Source organism: Rhinolophus sinicus, chromosome 17 (assembly GCF_057876585.1).
Source record: "Rhinolophus sinicus isolate RSI-liver-muscle chromosome 17, RSI-T2T, whole genome shotgun sequence".
Classification (NCBI taxonomy): domain Eukaryota; kingdom Metazoa; phylum Chordata; class Mammalia; order Chiroptera; family Rhinolophidae; genus Rhinolophus; species Rhinolophus sinicus.
The window spans coordinates 25,955,944-25,973,595 of NC_142517.1; the positions used below are offsets into that span (position 1 = coordinate 25,955,944).

The 17,652-nt window shown below is 40.0% G+C and overlaps 1 protein-coding gene across 1 annotated transcript in view; it reads right to left on the minus strand.

Annotated features, from left to right (window-relative positions):
* The window catches only part of PLCH1 (phospholipase C eta 1), a 185,646-nt gene that overhangs the window by 96,376 nt on the left and 71,618 nt on the right, over positions 1–17,652 (minus strand). The gene's annotated exons all lie outside the window — the stretch shown is intronic.

The following is a 17,652-nucleotide window of genomic DNA, read 5'->3' on the forward strand; positions in this document are numbered from 1 at the left end:
GAGGCCTCCTAGTTGCCTAATATTAATAGCTATTTACTTCTTTTTCTCTGTCACAGACCACTAAAACGTAAGTCCTATGAGGACAGAAGTGTTTTTATTCAGCCATAATTTCCTGTGCCTCGAATAGTACCTGGCACAGACTAGTGATCCATACATTTGCATTCGTTGGATTAATGAATTTGTAGTTGCAGATGAACAGATCAAAAAGAGATGCCCAATACTTGTCTGCTGCCATGAAAAAAAAAAAAAAATTAGAGTATTTTATGAATTAAAGCTCGGGACTGATTTGCGTTTATCTCAGGAATAGTGATTCTTTAGTATTCAAAACTAAGAGTTGACTAAGAATCAATACAAATGGTGAAAAAATATAAATGGCAATCAATGTGTCACTTCTGCTGATAATGAAGAACAGGGTTTGAAACTGTTTTATTAGACCTGTCGGAGTATAGTAGAGTCACCCAGCTGCCTGGAGAACTTATCCAATCAAAATATTTTATTTTCCCAGAACTCCAAGTTCAATATAGGTCAACTTCCTAAAGAAGGTCTTTGGACTGTCCCTGAGATTTCCCCATGTTATAGATGAGGCAGCGTTATTATAGGCCTTTTCTGTTTTTCTGGTGCTTCACCCACTCTTTTGATAGCTGCCATCTGCTTTTGTTTTCTTCTGACTCCTGCACTGTAGTGACTCACAAAAAGGTGACGCCCTAACATTACATTTGTATATTGTACAAATATACAATATACAAGGGAAGAGGAGAAAAGACTAGAAGGCTTTATACCAAAATGTCAACTATAGTTGTTTCTAGATTACAGGGTCACAGGTGGTTCATATTTTTCTTTATTCTCTTCTTTGATTTTCTTTTTATTTTTTTTGCATTTAACGCATACATTTAAAATAAAATTTTAAAAAAACTTGTTTTTATCTCTCTAATATGCTTTTGGCCCATATAGAAAAAGAATTTTAAAAATTTTTTGAAATTCAAAAGACAAATGCTTTAATATGATAGAGGAAATCTTTAGAATTTAAAATATTCTTTATCACTTCCCACAAAAACTTCTTCTAATTATTAATTTGTACGGGAAGAATATCTGTCTTGTATCTTAAAGTTATTTATCTAACCCTAGAATTCTGATCCAAATGTATTATTAAAAATTACACTGGTCCATATTTGCCTGACTTAGAGTCAGGGCAAATCATAGTATAGGAAACAATTCCAGTAATTTTGGTAAATTCACAAAAGCACAGTAGTAGATCTAGAATAGATACCCAACAAACAAGAAATTTCAAGCCTTAATATTGGGATGGAACTCTTGCATATACGTGATTGTACCAGCCCCCTACAGTGCTAGGGTTGGTGCCAAATTCAGGGTATGCTGTGGGTAAACATGATGCATGTATTTAAAGCACTAGGACTTCAATTCAAAAGAAAACACTCTGGCAAAAGTACAAGTCAACACTGAGGACATGCACAGCCTTCCCAGGATGCCTGTTCTCTGTGCCCTACTCCACAACATTCAGTACAGGATGAACACATACAAGGTCTGACAATTATGTTCGCGAACTCATCCTAGAAAAAGTGATACATACCTTGAATACCACTATGATCACTTCAAAGTACTCCCCTTGGGAAGCTATGCACCTGACGCCAGCACCTAGTCCACACCTCAAAGCAATTTTAGAACTCTTTCTGAAATGGCCATCAGAGCTGTCATCATATTACCCTTGATGTCCTGAATGTCATCAAAATGTCTTTCTTTCAATATTTCCTTTATCTTCAGGTAAAGAAAGAAGTCACTGGGTGCCAGATCAGGCGAGTAGGGAGGGTGTTCCAATGCAGTTATTTGTTTACTGGCTAAAAACTCCCTCACAGACAGTGCTTTGTGAGCTGGTGCACTGTCGTGATGCAAGGGCCATGAATTGCTGGCAAAAAGTTCAGGTCGTCCAACTTTTTCATGCAGCCTTTTCAGCACTTCCAAGTAGCAAACTTGGTTAACTGTTTGTCCAGTTGGTACAAATTCATAAAGAATAATCCCTGCAACAAGTTTGCAAACTTAATTGTCAACCTCGTAGGCTCTCATCATTTTATCTCCCTATCATCATTTAATTTCCCTCTTTGTTTAATCTGTACACAGAACACACCATATGAAAAAAATGGGCCAGTCTCAGAGGAAGGAATGAAAACAGGTGGAAGAAATACCAATAACAAGATATGCAGATGACACCATCTTAGTGGCAGAACGTAGCAATGATTTGAAACAACTTATGATGAAAGTGAGGAAAGTGCCGAAGCAAGACTATACCTGAACATCAAGAAGACAAAAATCATGACTACAAAATAAATACTCAACTTTAACATAAACAATGAACACGTTGAAACTGTTAAAGATTTTCCTTACTTTGGTTCAGTCATCAGTTCAAAGGGAAACCACAGCCAAGAACTCAAAAGAAGACTGAGACTTGGAAGTGTAGCAATGGAGGAATTAGGAAAGATCACCAGGAGCAAAGATGTGTCATTAGAGACCAAGGCTAAGCTCATGCACACCCTCATATTCCCAATTATGTACAGATGCAAAAGTTGGACAGTGAATAAAGTTAATAGGTAAAAAATGATTCACTTGAAATACGGTGTTAGATGAGAACTCTGTGGATACCTGGACTACCAGCAAGATGAACAAGTGGGTCCTAGAGCAAATGAAGCCTGCAACATCCCAGGAGGCAAAAATGACAAAACTAAAGCTGTCCTACTTCAGGCACATCATGAGAAGCCAGGGTTCTTTAGAAAAGACAATGCTGGGGAAAATAGAAGGCAGCAGGAAAAGAGGAAGACCAAATATGAGATGGATTGACTCCATAAAAGAAGCCATAGGCAGGAGTCCACAGGAGCTAAGCAGGGCTGCTGAGGGCAGGACACTGTGGACATCACTCATTCTTAGGGTCACCAGGAGTCAGAGCTGACTCAACAGCACGTAACACACAGATGCCCTCCTCCCATAAGGCTGCTTCCCTAAAGACCTATTCACAGGACAATTATGTCCCAGTCTGCACGCTATTTTAAATTTTTGCAACTGATTCAGCACTCCAGTTGCTGGTAAGTACTGTAATCAGAAATTCTTTTCTTGTAGCAGAACAAGGGCCATTCCATCATCACAGTTTATTCCCACAATCCTGATCTGAAAGATAAGAAAGCACCTACGAGGCCCACATCTTCTTGCAATCTCAGAAAACATTTGCAACACTGTGGAAGCAGTGTGATTCTAATGATAGGAGAAACCCTTGATGAATAATGCAAAAGCATCTGTCATCATTTAGCAAAAAATTACCACTATTGGCCATTTAAACAAGTCCATCCTAGGTGAACAAGTGACCAAAAGGACTCTGTTTTGAAGTATTCAACTCAGGAATGTAAAAATAAACAAGGTTCATTTAACTGAAATTATATTTCCAACCAATGTACCATTCCTTCTGTCCTTGAAATGTGGGGATCCAAGGTTAAATCCCTCTGGCCAGCTTGACTCATCTAAAGTAGTAGTTTCACAGTGACCATCAGATCTGTCAGATGGTGGATATCAGCAAATGGTACTTATTGTGTTGGAAACGCTATTCTCAGTGGCAGAAATATTCCAGCTACCAAAAAGCTATAAGTGGAACCCCCATTAACCCAGGTAAATTTGTAATCAGAAAGTGCCCTATACAACCCATTAGCACACAGTGCTTCCTATATCTCTATCACCACAAAAAGCCATGTCTTCTTTAAATCAATTACGATGCTTTAATCCAGAATTTGGAACTATTCAGACAACTGAATCAAGTGTCTATTACCTTCTAGAGCCTTCATCATATCCATGAACAAATCAGCCTATCACTGGAGCAGTTTATCACTGAAGATTAAATATTTTCCTGTCTAAAATGCATTTTTTTAAAAGATTTTATTGGGGAAGGGGAACAAGACTTTATTGGGGAACAGTGTGTACTTCCAGGACTTGTTTTTCAAGTCAAGTTGTTGTCCTTTCAATCTTAGTTGTGGAGGGCGCAGCTCAGCTCCAGGTCCAATTGTCGTTGCTAGTTGCAGGGGGCACAGCCCACCATTCCTTGCAGCAGTTGAACTGGCAACCTTGTAATTGGGAGGACGCACTCCAACCAGCTGAACCATCCGGCAGCTCAGCGGCAGCTCAGCGGCAGCTCAGCGGCAGCTCAGCTCAAGGTGGTGCCATGTTCAATCTTAGTTGCAGGGGCGCTGCCCACCATCCCTTGCGGGACTCAAGAAATTGAACTGGCAACCTTGTGGTTGAGAGCCCACTGGCCCATGTGGGAATACAAACTGGCAGCCTTTGGAGTTAGGAGCATGGAGCTCTAACCGCCTGAGCCACCAGGCCGGCCCCTAAAATGCAGTTTTTAAAATACAATTTTCTGCCTTTATCTTCCGTACTCTGAGATGGTTAGGCCTAAGTCAATTAACTCTGTCTCTATAAAGCCATGCCCACGTAGACACTTTGTAGTGCTCAATTACAAAAGAATTTTAAGGGCGCTGCTTAAAGGAGGATCTTACCCAACAACAACAACAAAACAAAAAATCCCAGTGCAGTTTAATTAAAATGGAAGTGGGGGGTGGGGGAGAGAGGGAAAGAGAGAGTGTGAAAGAGTCTTAAAAATTTTATTTGATTCATGAGTCTTTCATTGGTGAACTAAAGAGGACAGTCTTCACATGATCTCTCATATTAATATTATGGATGTTCATGGTTCAGGGCAATCACATTAGGGAAGTAATTCCCATTGGGATTTTTGATAATAATAAAAAGCTCATTTCCAACTTGCCAGATTCCTAGGCTGACCTAGCCATATCACCGTTAGACACACATACATCAAAATTCTTTCCTGGAAAAAAAAAATCACTTTCACTTCTAATTTTGCTAACAATGGCAACGGGCTACCATAAATATTTCTATACTCAGCATTTTCCCCTCCTTGAGTGTGAAGAACTCCTAAGTATCTCCCTTGGGACAGTAGTCAGTTCTACTGGTGGGGCTGGAGAGAAGAAGGGGCAGGAAATCTGGAAGAACTTGAAAAGGGTCACCCTGGAGGGTAAAGAGTGGTCTAAAGCTCCCAATGGTAGAGGTACAAAGAGTTGCCTACTGTTCAGATGCCCACCTTCTCAAATATATCTATATTCCAAAAATGTAAATGCCCTAGGAGGCTATATATTTTAAATCTCATATTCTTACTTGTTTTATTTATTGTCTGTCTCTCTCACTAGAATATAAATTCCACGAGGTTAAAAATTTTCATCTGTTTTTATTCCTGCTATATACCTGCCAGTGAACACTCAATAAATAAACACTTGATGAATAAATCAAAAGATAAATTATAATAGAAGACTCCATGCTGATGCATTCTTGATTCCACCTTTTTTATTATTTATTTAAGGTAAACATACATTTAGAGGGTTTAGGCTAAAAGCCATGTCTTCTCCAAATTCTTTTGAGTTGGTCTAACAGTATCAATAACGAAGCCTAAAGCAGACCTATAACTCTACTTACTGATTATCGCCCTAGGGTAAATAAGAACACTTGCATTTCAAGATCGATTTAATTTAACTGTTAGCAAATTTCATGTATCCTTCCGAAACTAATTTCTTGGAATCCAAAGATCTCAGGTTAATAGGATGTTTACAACCAAAAGAGGGATGTACAGTAAATCAGAGGCTGGCCATTATCACTCCAACGAAGAAACACAGTGTGTTGTGCTAATATGGTGCCCTGCCCTGTAAGCAGACGAAATGCAGTGCTCAATTGCGCCACCTACTGATGACTGGCGAAAAAGCACCATCCAAGGTAGTAGCCCTGAACAAGATGAGATGCTTTCCCCTCAACTCCCAATCACAAGGCTAGTAGTGGCATCATCCCTCTCGTTTTCCCATAAGGCTCACAGTGGTGAGAAGCAGGTCACTAGGACCAACAGTGGGCAGCGGGGGCGTTGCTGAGCATTTGCAGGGAAATGAGAACTAAGTGAAGACTAAAAAGATCCACCCTATAAGAGGGGGCCAGAGGGAGGCTCATTGTCCAAGATGCAGAGCTGAAGTGTGGCTCTGGGCTCCAGAACGGAGGCTGAAGAAAACTGCTCCCAACAGCTTTTAGATCCGCTGCTGAAGTAAGCAGAGCCCAGGAGATATGAGGAAGTAGACAAAACTCCTCTACCAAACACTGAACCAAACCTCATGTCCCAGGCGAAAGAAAATCACAGAATAGGGGGGGGAGGGGGGGGGAAGGGCGGCACAGAGAGTTGTTCAGGGACCAACTATGTCTGTAGTGTATCTCTTTAAATGTAGAGTGGAGTGTTGGATGCCTGGCTGATTCTTATACTATTCTCTGTACTTGTCTGTACAGTTGAAATATTCCATATGGAGAGAATATAGTTCAATGATAAGAGCATGAACTATGGTAGCTGTGGACCTCTGGCAAGTTAATAACTTCTCTGTACTCACTTCCATCAACTGTAACAGAGCATGATAATAGCATCTGCTTCACTCAGGATTAAATGAATTAATACAAGAAAAATGCTTGCAACAATACCTGATACATAATAATGTCAGACTCATAAAGTACCGTTTATGTAATATTTTAAAATTAAGATTTTCCAGCTCTATTGCCAGCTTAACTGACATGGCCCCACTTGGCTTCCATCTCCTTTTTCCTTCCCATCCACTTCTCAAACACTCCAACTCCCAAAATGCTTAGTAATCTTTCTTTTTACACCAGTAAGTATTTCTTAAGCCCTGCAGCTTCTATTTTCCTCCATCTGGGTATCTCAGTAAACTTTAAAAGCTAGGAGAAGAGTGCCAGGGGGTGAAAAAAGAATGTTTGACCCTTCAGGCAGAGCTTCCAAATACTATAGCCTGCTGAGATAATTATACACGAGCACTTAGTGCACTTTCAACACTCAAAACAAAAGATTCAGATTTGATTTTTAACCTGTCCTACCCCAAAGGTTAGAAATGCCCTATATCTCAAAACAAAAGCAGTCTATAGCTGCAGTACGCCTTGCTTTTTTGTTTTTGTTTGTTTTGTTTTGTTTTGTTTTTTTGTTTTTTGATATGTACTGCTGCTTAAATATTTGGTTTGCGAAGCAAATCCTACAAAGATCCATTTGTTCTTTGTAGGCTTTTTGCCTGCAAGTCTAGGAGCTGCCACCTGATGGAAAGTCATGCCTTGAGGTAGAACACTGCAGGGGAAATTGCTTTTTACACATCTGATCAATTACTGCTTTTCCTTAAAAATTGAACTCATTAGAATACATGCATTGAACGACTCCCAAATTACTGTTTAGATGTGTTAGGCTGCAAGTAAGAGAAAGACCAACTACAAACTGCTTAAATAATAAAGAGGGTTTTTTATTTCCCATAAGCAGTTTGAAAGGTAGTAACATGCTTAGTTTATTTAGCAGTTCAAGAATTCATTAGAAGTCCAAGTTTCTTCCTAAACCAATAGCTTGCCAGATAACTGCAGCAGCTCCAGGCATCATATCCTAGTGTCATTCCAGTTGTTTTTCTTTTTAAAGGAAAAGAAAACTTTCTCAGTAGTGCCCTCATTTCCCTCACATCTCATTGGCCAGAATCGGGGTCACGTGTCTCTATTACACCAACCACTCAGAGGAACTTGGAGTACCCAATCTGATCAAGATTCCCCCGGACAAAGCAGATGCACAGACTCCCCTTGGATAGGATTCACCTGATTGAGGCACAGTTAGAAAAAAGGAAGTTGTTGTTAGGCAACAATATCAATATAACAAGTGCAAATCAAGACACAATTCCAGGAAAGTTTTTAAATGGGAGCTTCTAGGTATGATTTAACTTTTTCAACTTCAACTAAATAATTAGATTTGGTATCTCAAAGTGTAATCCCAGGCCCCATGCCAGTTGTAGTGGATGCAAAATAAGTATAGAAACTGAAAAAGAAAATAGGAACATTTATTACATTGGACAGATTAACTTGATAGTTAAATCTAATAAAAATTTGGGGCTTATCTTTTATTATGTGTTGGTTTTTATTAGTAATTGATTTTTTTTATGGTATTGTACAAAACTATCAGTCCGTGACAACCTGAAAATTGGGGAAAAAAGAAACATTTACCAGTGATAGATTGTCCTAAGTGATTTGTCTAACTTTAGTTTAATAGGTTATCCATAGAACAACTTAAATTTTACCTTTAATTGTCATAACAAAACCAAGTAACTTTTTCTTCCAACATAATTAAGGTCTAGGACTTTTTGAGCTAACTGTGTGGTCTGAATTTTGTAAAATATACTTGAATGTAAAAAACTAAAACGGTAGAGGACTCATGAGCCTTAGGTCAGAGGTCCATTAACTGGTGGACCTCTGACCTCGTCCAGTCCAGAAGAGACGAGACCTTCAATTTTGGCCAACCAACCCCTGGATACAACATGATATAAAAAGAGAGTAGGGGAAAGCTGTGTATGAATTTGACCAGGCCAACGTTACTGGAAAAGCCTGTTGGGACCTGATCCAACACAAGATGAGAAAAGTCATTAAGATGAGCAAAATGTCACTGTCATTAAGGACTAGATTCAAAGTTAATATTACTTTTTCCTTCAAACAGGAATATCACCTGCATTCAATTAGCACTGTAGTCTTCTGCTATGGAAATCCGTTTCGTAGCGTCAGCTTGACGTCCAGCAGCCCTGGCAAACCCCAAGGCAGCTCCAGGGACCCGCGCCAAACAGCAGAGCCTTAAATCTGGCCATTGCTTCACTCTCTATGGGCCTGGGGACCCGAGTTAAGACCCCACGCTCCATGAGATGCCTCGTTTACGGGGAGTTTGAAACAAAGCAGAAAACCTGATTCCTGCTCTCACGGCACCTACAGTGTCCATCCCAGTGGAGAACGTGTGGAAGATGCACAGTACAGGTCTCATGAGGCACCAAAATAGCGAGATAAGGCTGTGGATAGGCGGGCAGTAAGATGCTAAAGATTAAAGGTTGCTTCAAGAATGGGCAGTGACTTAAGCATTCCCATCAGAGTGACCCTCACGACTCTTGCTGAGAAGTTGGGGCCACGGACTGTTTTCTCCATCGGTTAAGAGCAAGGAAGCCTGTAGTCCAAACGTTCTTGGAAGGCTGCTTGGGGCTTCGAGGGGAGAGCCTGGCTGAGAATGAGGCCAGGACCTAGGATGCACAGCCAAGACCTGGAGAGCTGGGACCTGAGCACATCCCTGAGGCCTGGATAAAGGTTCGCCTGCAGCCACACCTATTCCTGAGCTGCTCAGTTGTCTGTACTAAGGTCCCCTTTTTTTCCTTAAAATCAGTTTTGTTTAGGGTTTTGTTACCTGCCAGCCAATACATCCTCATAGATATGCAAAACAAAAAAGAATATGTGTTTTGTAAACAGTCCCACATCTTATCACATGTATTTTCTCAAACAGAAATCATACTAATTAACTCTTACACCTCTCCATAAAGGACAGGACAGACCTATAGTTAATATTGAAGACAGGAGATTACCTTTGCCATCATTAGCATACATCAATAACACATTTGCATAACCAAAGAACCCTTCACCTCCTTGCGTATGTTTATTCAGTGGATTCAAAGTAATTTCAAATCACCAACTGCAGAGATAACATTCCGTCTCAAAATGTATTCAAATTGGGCTCTTTACAGGGCTTTTATGAAATTAACATACCATCGTCTCAGGAAAAGCTCCCCTGACATCCCTGAGCCGCTAACCAGGGCACAGAGGAGACAAGGGGCTCCGCAGTTAAGAATTCTAAACTGGTTCTCAAATTGAAGCTTGACAGTCAAGATCATTCTGAGTTTTAGCCCATCTCTGATGGAAGTTGTTAGTGGGTTCTGCTTTCTGCTCCTTACTTATATACCATCGGTTATCACGGCACAGCTCTTTTTTTTCTCTCTCTTTTTTCTTTTCTTTTAGGGATTCAACTTAAAGAACACAAGCTCCATTACGCTCCCTCCCTCACTATTGTAGAATGTGGTTTCAAATATTTACCAAATAGGTTCACCTACAGGTCTCTGTGTAGGGGTCTCCCAGTTTTCATCCACTATCACCCTAAGAAATACTCTAGTGGTATAATCCCTTCAATAGCTCTCATTATTGAACTTTACAAATACAATGCTGTACCTCCAACCTTGCACAGGTCCTCTACCGCTACCAGTTCCCACAAAGAGTTCAGGGTAAGCCTGACAGAAAAGAGAGGCAAAACTCCATTTCTGCTGGACTCTGCTACCTATGCTTTGGACATGCTGAACAGCTGACTTCACCATCAAAACTCATCCTTCTTTTCCTGTAGCAGCCGGCTGTGACTTCGTTTTGAACGTAGGCTATGATTTTTCTGACTTTTCTCTGTGTATGCGACTGTTTACTTGTGAAGTCTTAAACTTTGAGCCACCTCCAACTCCAGAAATGAATGGGCATGCTGCCACGTTTATAAGCTTGAAGCCTTCAGCTTCCCAGATAGAACCAAATCTATCTCTTGTTATTTAATTAATGCCAAACTCATAATGTGGTGCAACATTGCTGTTGGAAAATTTCTTCTTTTCCAACATGTCTATTCTCCCGCACATAACTAGAATGAGTAAAACTTCTGACTAAATCATAGGCATCTGTACAGGCAAATGATTAAAGGGTTTCGCTGCCTGCCATAATATTAGAACAAGATCTGGGGGGAAACAGTAATGAATGAAGGATTATAACCCTGGACAAGCAAGTAAATGCAGCTTAAACATGTAACATTATATTCCTCAAAAAATAAAATAAACTTTAAACTACATATGATTACATTCCATACATGTCTATAGTATAGCACCTTAAAGAATTCTGATAATAAAATTTTTAAACAAATGAATGAATGGAAAAATCCACAAGATATACACTTGGTCGGACAGGTAAATACTTGGTTGCATTAAGCTTCTCATAAATAAACCAGGTAGATGGCAATCAGTCCTTAGTATCAAAGACAAAAGCCCAAGTCTATTTGAAGATATCTGAGAGTAACTGGGAGGAAGAGGTGTACAGAGACCAAAGGCTGAAAATCTGAAAGAGTTCTCCGTGTTTTCGTCTGGTAACATGCAAAACACTTCCACCTTAAAAATGGCAGCCTGCTTTCATAGCCAGTATTACCCATGGGACCATCCCCCAGGCTCAAGGGAACGCTGCAGAGTCCATCAGATTCACATTCCCAGGAATCTGCAATAGGGCCTGAGAAACTAGTCTCCATCACTGCTGATCACTTACAGGAAAGTGATCTAAACCGGGGAGTTGTGGAGTAGTCATTTCCGAGCACACGAAAGCAGAGAGAGACAGTGTTCAGGGAAAGAGATGAAGCAGATGGCAGGGAGCGCCAAGGAGACCAGAGGTGGGCATGAGGGTTGTCTGTGCTCCTAGCTCGTCACTTGTGAAGCCTGGCCATCCTTGGTCCCTCGACATGATCATGTCTAAGATGTCTGGGTAATAAAATGATGGGGGGAATAAAAATAAGAACTGCAGGGGAAGGATGCATAACAGCTTGGACTTCCTTTGAGGGTCGTGGGAGCCACTGAAAGATTTTAAGCAGAGAGTGACCCTTGATCAGGAATCACCTTTACAAACACCACCCTGGCTGAGAGCTGGCATAGAGCAAGACCGTAATGAGGAGACTTTTGTGGTGATACAACAGCCCCTGGTCCCAGGGAAGTATCTGTTCCTCATGTTCAATGCTGCCTGCTGGCATAATTTAAACAGATGGGCTGTTTCTCTTCAAAAGGGCATGTTTTATGTAAGATCTCTAAACATTACATGGAAACTCATTTTTTGTCACCCCAGCACAATAAATTATTGGACCGTTCATCCAAAATCTCCATGATTGTGTAATTAAATCATTAGGACTAGAGATTAAGTCTCCGGGAGCTCCCATTCTTTATCTAGAGGCCGTATTTCAGAATCGCCTGGGGAGAATATCACTCTACAGCTCTTTTAGTGCGGTCTCTAACATTTCTTCCTAAATGTCTCAAAGAAAATTTCCACAAATAAACTCATAAAGTAACACCTGGTAGCAGATACTTTGCTAATTTCACAAAATGTTTCTAAATCCCCTAAGAGTTGGAGCTCTCCAGGCTTCTAAATATAACTGAATATTAAGCTGGCTCAAGAGAGGGAGAGTGCAAGTTAGGTATTGAAATGCGACCATCCCAGCTCTGCATTTAGAATGAACTTAGCTTTCTACAGCTAATTCCGGCTCTACAGCAGGTGCAGTGCCTGGAGTACATTTTTAAAACTGCTATTTCAATCTAAAAATAAACTACAAAAACAAACACCTTTTAGAGTATTTCACTGACCCTGACATTTATCATTTTTATAACATCAAAATCTTTAGAATTCAACTCAGTGTTTCCTATAACTTGTCTTTATAAATCTTTTCTTAGACTTAAATGGTCATAAATATTATAGTGCCTTGTATTTCCATCTGTATAATAAACCCCAAAATTCCCTAGCTATGCTTGATCCATTTTCTAGTCAAAATAGGGGGAGGGAGCCCTCATCAAAACAAGTTTCGAGTACCTAAGTCCTGCCAATTGAAAATTCACACTAACCCCTCAAAAAAACCTAACTGCTCTCCTGGCAGAAAAGTTATTAAACACAAGGCGAGAAGTTAATCCTGTTTAGATCAGCCAAAAAGCTTAGTGAAACCCCTAATTGCAAGACTCACCAGCTGCTGAAGAGTGACATATGAAAAAAATAGATCAAGTGCAAATTTTTCCAGTTACAAGAAAAGCAAAAGCATCAATACAATAATAAAAAGAACAGTTGAAGTTTATTGAACACCTAATATGCCCTCACAATGCACTATTCACAGTGCTTGGCATGTTTAGAGTCATGTAGCAATCCTATGAGTAGTGCTAGTATTATCTCTATATTACAGCTGAGGCATAAATAAGCTAAGTCACTTCCCCAGGTCACAGAACGAAGAAATAGTGAACAGGTTTCCAGCATCCACACTGAACTACTTCCCAAGACCCAGATGTTACTTTGGATTAAAAAAAATCAATACCTTCTTTGGCACAATGAAAGCAAAAAGCAAAAACCAAAACAATTTTTTTTTTTACTCAGTAAACTGTACTCTTCTGTGTTGCCTCCAGCATCACTTTCATTGAAAGAAACCGAAGGGGCTCCACTTGGCAGAAATTTCTAAGCTCTCTACCAATAGCCAATTTTAAAAAGACAAATGAATAAATAAATGGCATCCTCAAGACTTCTATAGTGAAGTGATATTCAGGAGAACAGTCCTGTGGCACCCAGAGGTTAACTGCATTTTATAATCAAGGATCACAGGAATCTCCCCTAAAACCAGGAGAGACGTCCGTGCACCAGGGGGCAGAGGACCAGCAGGTCCAGGGCTCTTTGTGGGACACAAGCCCAGGCTCTTCAAGCAGTACTCATACATACTGACCTCCATCAAACACACTAGCGACAACTACACAGCAGACAACAGACCAGAATGTCAACAAATCATCCAACTATGTTCAGTTGGATTTTCCCAATTAATATTATTGCACCTTTTAGAACAAGTGTTCCTTTGTTCATGATCTACATTCAAGTGGAAACAGACACAAAAAATTTTTTTTTCATGGAATATCCCTCCACGAAGTTAGACTGGTCTACAGTTTGTGTAGTGGGTGTTGCAGGAACCTCCATTAACCATATTTTTACTACCTAACCTTGATTTTGCTCACCAAATTTTGTTTTATGACAATATAGTTTAACAATCACTGATCTAAAAGCCCTTTTAATGAACTATTTGTTCTAATTAACTGTTTTCCATGCTCACCTATCTAGTAGAGAATTTTGCCTTTTCCCTCATCTCTTCAGAACTTTAAATTAATGGGTAGGCTATTGAAATAAGCAGGAATTGGAACTAAATGTAGAACTAAGACCAAACTTCCTATTTTCTGGTTCAGGGAGATAAGGCCTTAGGCAAACAAGCAACAACAACAACAACAACCAAAAAAAAAAAAGCGCTATGATAATTAGCTAATCCAATTACAAAATACACAGCAGAATGCGCGCATACTCTCTGTCCATTTTAGATAATGTCAGGCACTTAACTGGACAGTAGCAGAAAAATCACATGGAGAGCTGTTCATATACAGGAACTTAATCTATATTATTTGAATTTCTATAGGCATATAAGGAAAACAAATTCTCCTGGTAAAGTGATTCTCTAACACTGGGACCCTAGATATCATCTCATCCAGGGAAATATTAGGTTGGTGCAAAAGTAACTGCGGTGTAAAAGGTTAAAAACAATTGTAAAAACCCAATTACTTTTGTACCAACCTAATATATATTTTGGCTTAATTTTGTTTTGTGTTTTCGTAAAAATAATGGCCCATTTTATCAGAAACACACATTTGCAGGTTCTGTTTCTTATTGAAAACAAGGTGGGGTTAGTAGTCCACTTTTAAAGTGGCCCACTCGTGTGGTTCTCAAGTTGTTGCTGGTGGGAAACCTCAGTTCCTCTTGATGTGGTCATTTCCACATGGCTGCTTGAGTTTCCTTATGATTGGGTGATTGGGTGATCCCGAGTGGAATGATCCGAGAAACCAAATTGGAAGCCACAAGGCCCTTTATGATCTATCTTTGGACATTACAGTGCCACTTATTGTCACTCTGTAGACTGCCTGATTCAATATGGGGGGAGACTATACACGAAGCAAAAGAACATGAGATTTTTTTAAAACCTCTGGCAGATACTGCTCATTATTTATACAAGTAACTGGGTCCATGTGTCTCACTTAAAAATATTTCCCAGTCTCCTTTGCACATACGAGTGGCCATGTGACTAAATTATGGCCAAGGTGATATAAGTGCAAGTTCATGAATTAATTTCTCTGAAAAGTATTTCAAAAGAGGACTGATTCAGTGAACAGGTACTCTGTTGTTCTTAATCCTTCCTGCTGTCTGAATGTAGATTTGATGGCTAGAACTATAGCTGCCGTCTTATCATCACAAGGGTTCCTTGAACAAGGAACCTAGCTCTTTTCCTTATACCCCTGTCCTTCTCCCTTACACTACACAGTTTAATAATTACAAAAGTCCTGACAATGACAGAACAGAAAGCTAGAAACCTAAAACCCAGAAGGGCACAGAGTTGCCACACCAGTCCTGGACTGCCTATCCTTAGGATTTTTACATGTAGAAAAATGAAATATTATTTTGTTTAGGCACTGTTATTTGTATTTCGTGTTATATATATACTTGAACTTCATGCTGAAACCATACCTGTGGAAACCAACCTCCAAGAGAGCCCACCTGCCAAGTGGTCAGACAGCCTTGACTCCTGATATTGATGTGTTTGCATAGTCTCCCCGCATATTGAATCAGGCAGTCTACAGAGGATAGCATAAGTGCAATGTCCAAAGAGAGATCATAAAGGGCTTGCGGCTTCCAATTTGGTTTCTCGGATCATTCCACGCTGGGGTCAACCAATCACCACGTCATAAGGAGACTCAAGCAGCCCTGTGGAAATGACCACATCAAGAGGAACAGGTTTCCCACCAGCAACAACTTGAGAACCACACGAGTGAGCCACCTTGAAAATGGATCCTCTAACCCCGGTCACACCATCAAATGACTGCAGTCTCAGCTAATATCTGACTGCATACTCATAAGACACCCCAAGCCAGAGCCACCCAGCCAAGAAATTCTTGAATTCCTGACTCAGAGAAACTGTGAAAGGTAATAAATGGTTATTCATTTGGAGGTAATTTGTTATCAGCAATCGATAATAAAATGTCTGTGTGTCTGATGGCATTCATCCTCTAGAATGCCCTGGCATTATAATGTACCGCCCTTGAAATTAATATTGAACTGCTCAAAATTATTCGATTCTGCATTACCATTTCATTAGACCAGCGAACATGCTGCTGGTAGCACATAAGCTCCATGAGAGCAGAACTCATGCTAGTTTTGCTCATCATTGTATTTCCTCAATATTTACAACAGAACTTGGCATGGTGCACATGCTCAGTAAGTATTTGCTGAATAAATAAATAAATATATGAGTGAAGAATGAAGGAATAAGTGGCAGTCAGGTAATAAGGTCTATTAAATTGAGTGATTTTTCTTTTCTTTGTTTGTTGGCCAGTCCCACCTGACCATCGATTGGCATGTTGTTTATCAGAGAGCCTGCCTAATCCCTGATTGTCATCAGGCCCAGAAAAGAAAATTAACTTAAAGTCACCATCCTGAATTGGTTTCCATTGCTGGATTATAAGCTTTTTGTTTTGAATTTCAAAGAAAAACCAGAGTCATTGAAACGAAGAGTCAATGATATTAACAGATAGGCGTAATCACAGAAGCAGCACTTTGTAACACAGAAGGGGACAAACACAAAGCTACAGTAAGATGAAGGGACACGGGAGGTGGGGTTACATGGTCCCACTCTCTATTTGTGATCTCTGGGGCCCAGAGCTCTTTAGTCCCCAATCTGAGACTCACTTGAAATGAATTTAACAAATCTAAAAGTACTAATTCCAAAGAGTATACTAAAAGAAACAATGTTTTGAAGGAGAAAGAGGAGGAAAAGAATTTCCAAGAAAGGAAATACAAATTTTGAGTTTATGCTAAATCATGTTTAGTTTATTCTTATTTTACATCTCCAGTTATTAATACTATCTCGGGATCAAAACAAAGGAAGATGGTCACTTCTAAAATTCACCTCTTCTGTTGTTAGGACAGGCTGCACTTTTCAAATCAAACCCAAGCCAGTGTGAAGGCAGCAACATTCGGCCAGGAAACTCCTATAAAAGTTCCTGTCTGAATAAATATTGGCAAACAAGGGGATCACTTTTTCTCACTGAGGTGCAGGTATTTCAACAGTATCTAGCCCTCGACTCTAAAAGAAAGTGATAAAATAAGAATGCTTTTTATTGACATAGGACTTCATAATTTTCAAAGCCCCTTCTCCTACATAATCTCACCTATTTCCCACAATAACCCTAAAGGCAGAACAGGAAGGAAATACTGAGATATCTTCCCTAAAACTCCAAATCCTTATGTCTGACATCTCCATCCAGATATTCCAGTACCTCAGATACTTCAAACTCAACTAATATAAAACCAAATTCTCCACTGTCCCCACTGTTTTAAGGGTAGCTGGGATTTGTTTTAAAATCCCAGTATGTATGTAAGAATAGACCCGCATATGACTGTCATGAAGGAATAAGTTCTGTATACTCTCAGTTTTCCAGAAACAGGAAGCACTGCCACGCAGGGGGGTGGGCCACACAAGGAGGAAAAGCAAAGCACCAGGAAGTAGAGGGATGAGGTGTGGGTGGGGGTGAACGGCAGGCAAGAGCCTTTATGGTGGTGTCTGGAGGGAGGATCCGGTGAGACAGAGTGAGCAGGCTTAGGGTTGACCAGTTTAAGTCATTTTAGCAGGCTCTGCAGCTTAGGTGCTGTCCCTAGTTGTCTGGTATCTACCTAGTTGTCTGGTATCTAGCATTTGGGTGATTAGGGTAGATGAATAGTGACCTATATATGAAAGACTGATAAAGGAGGTAGTTGGGGGTAAGGAATCTGGATGGGTTAGTTTTTATATGTGAAAATTGCAATCACACGTGAGTTGTTTATCTATCTGTAGGATTC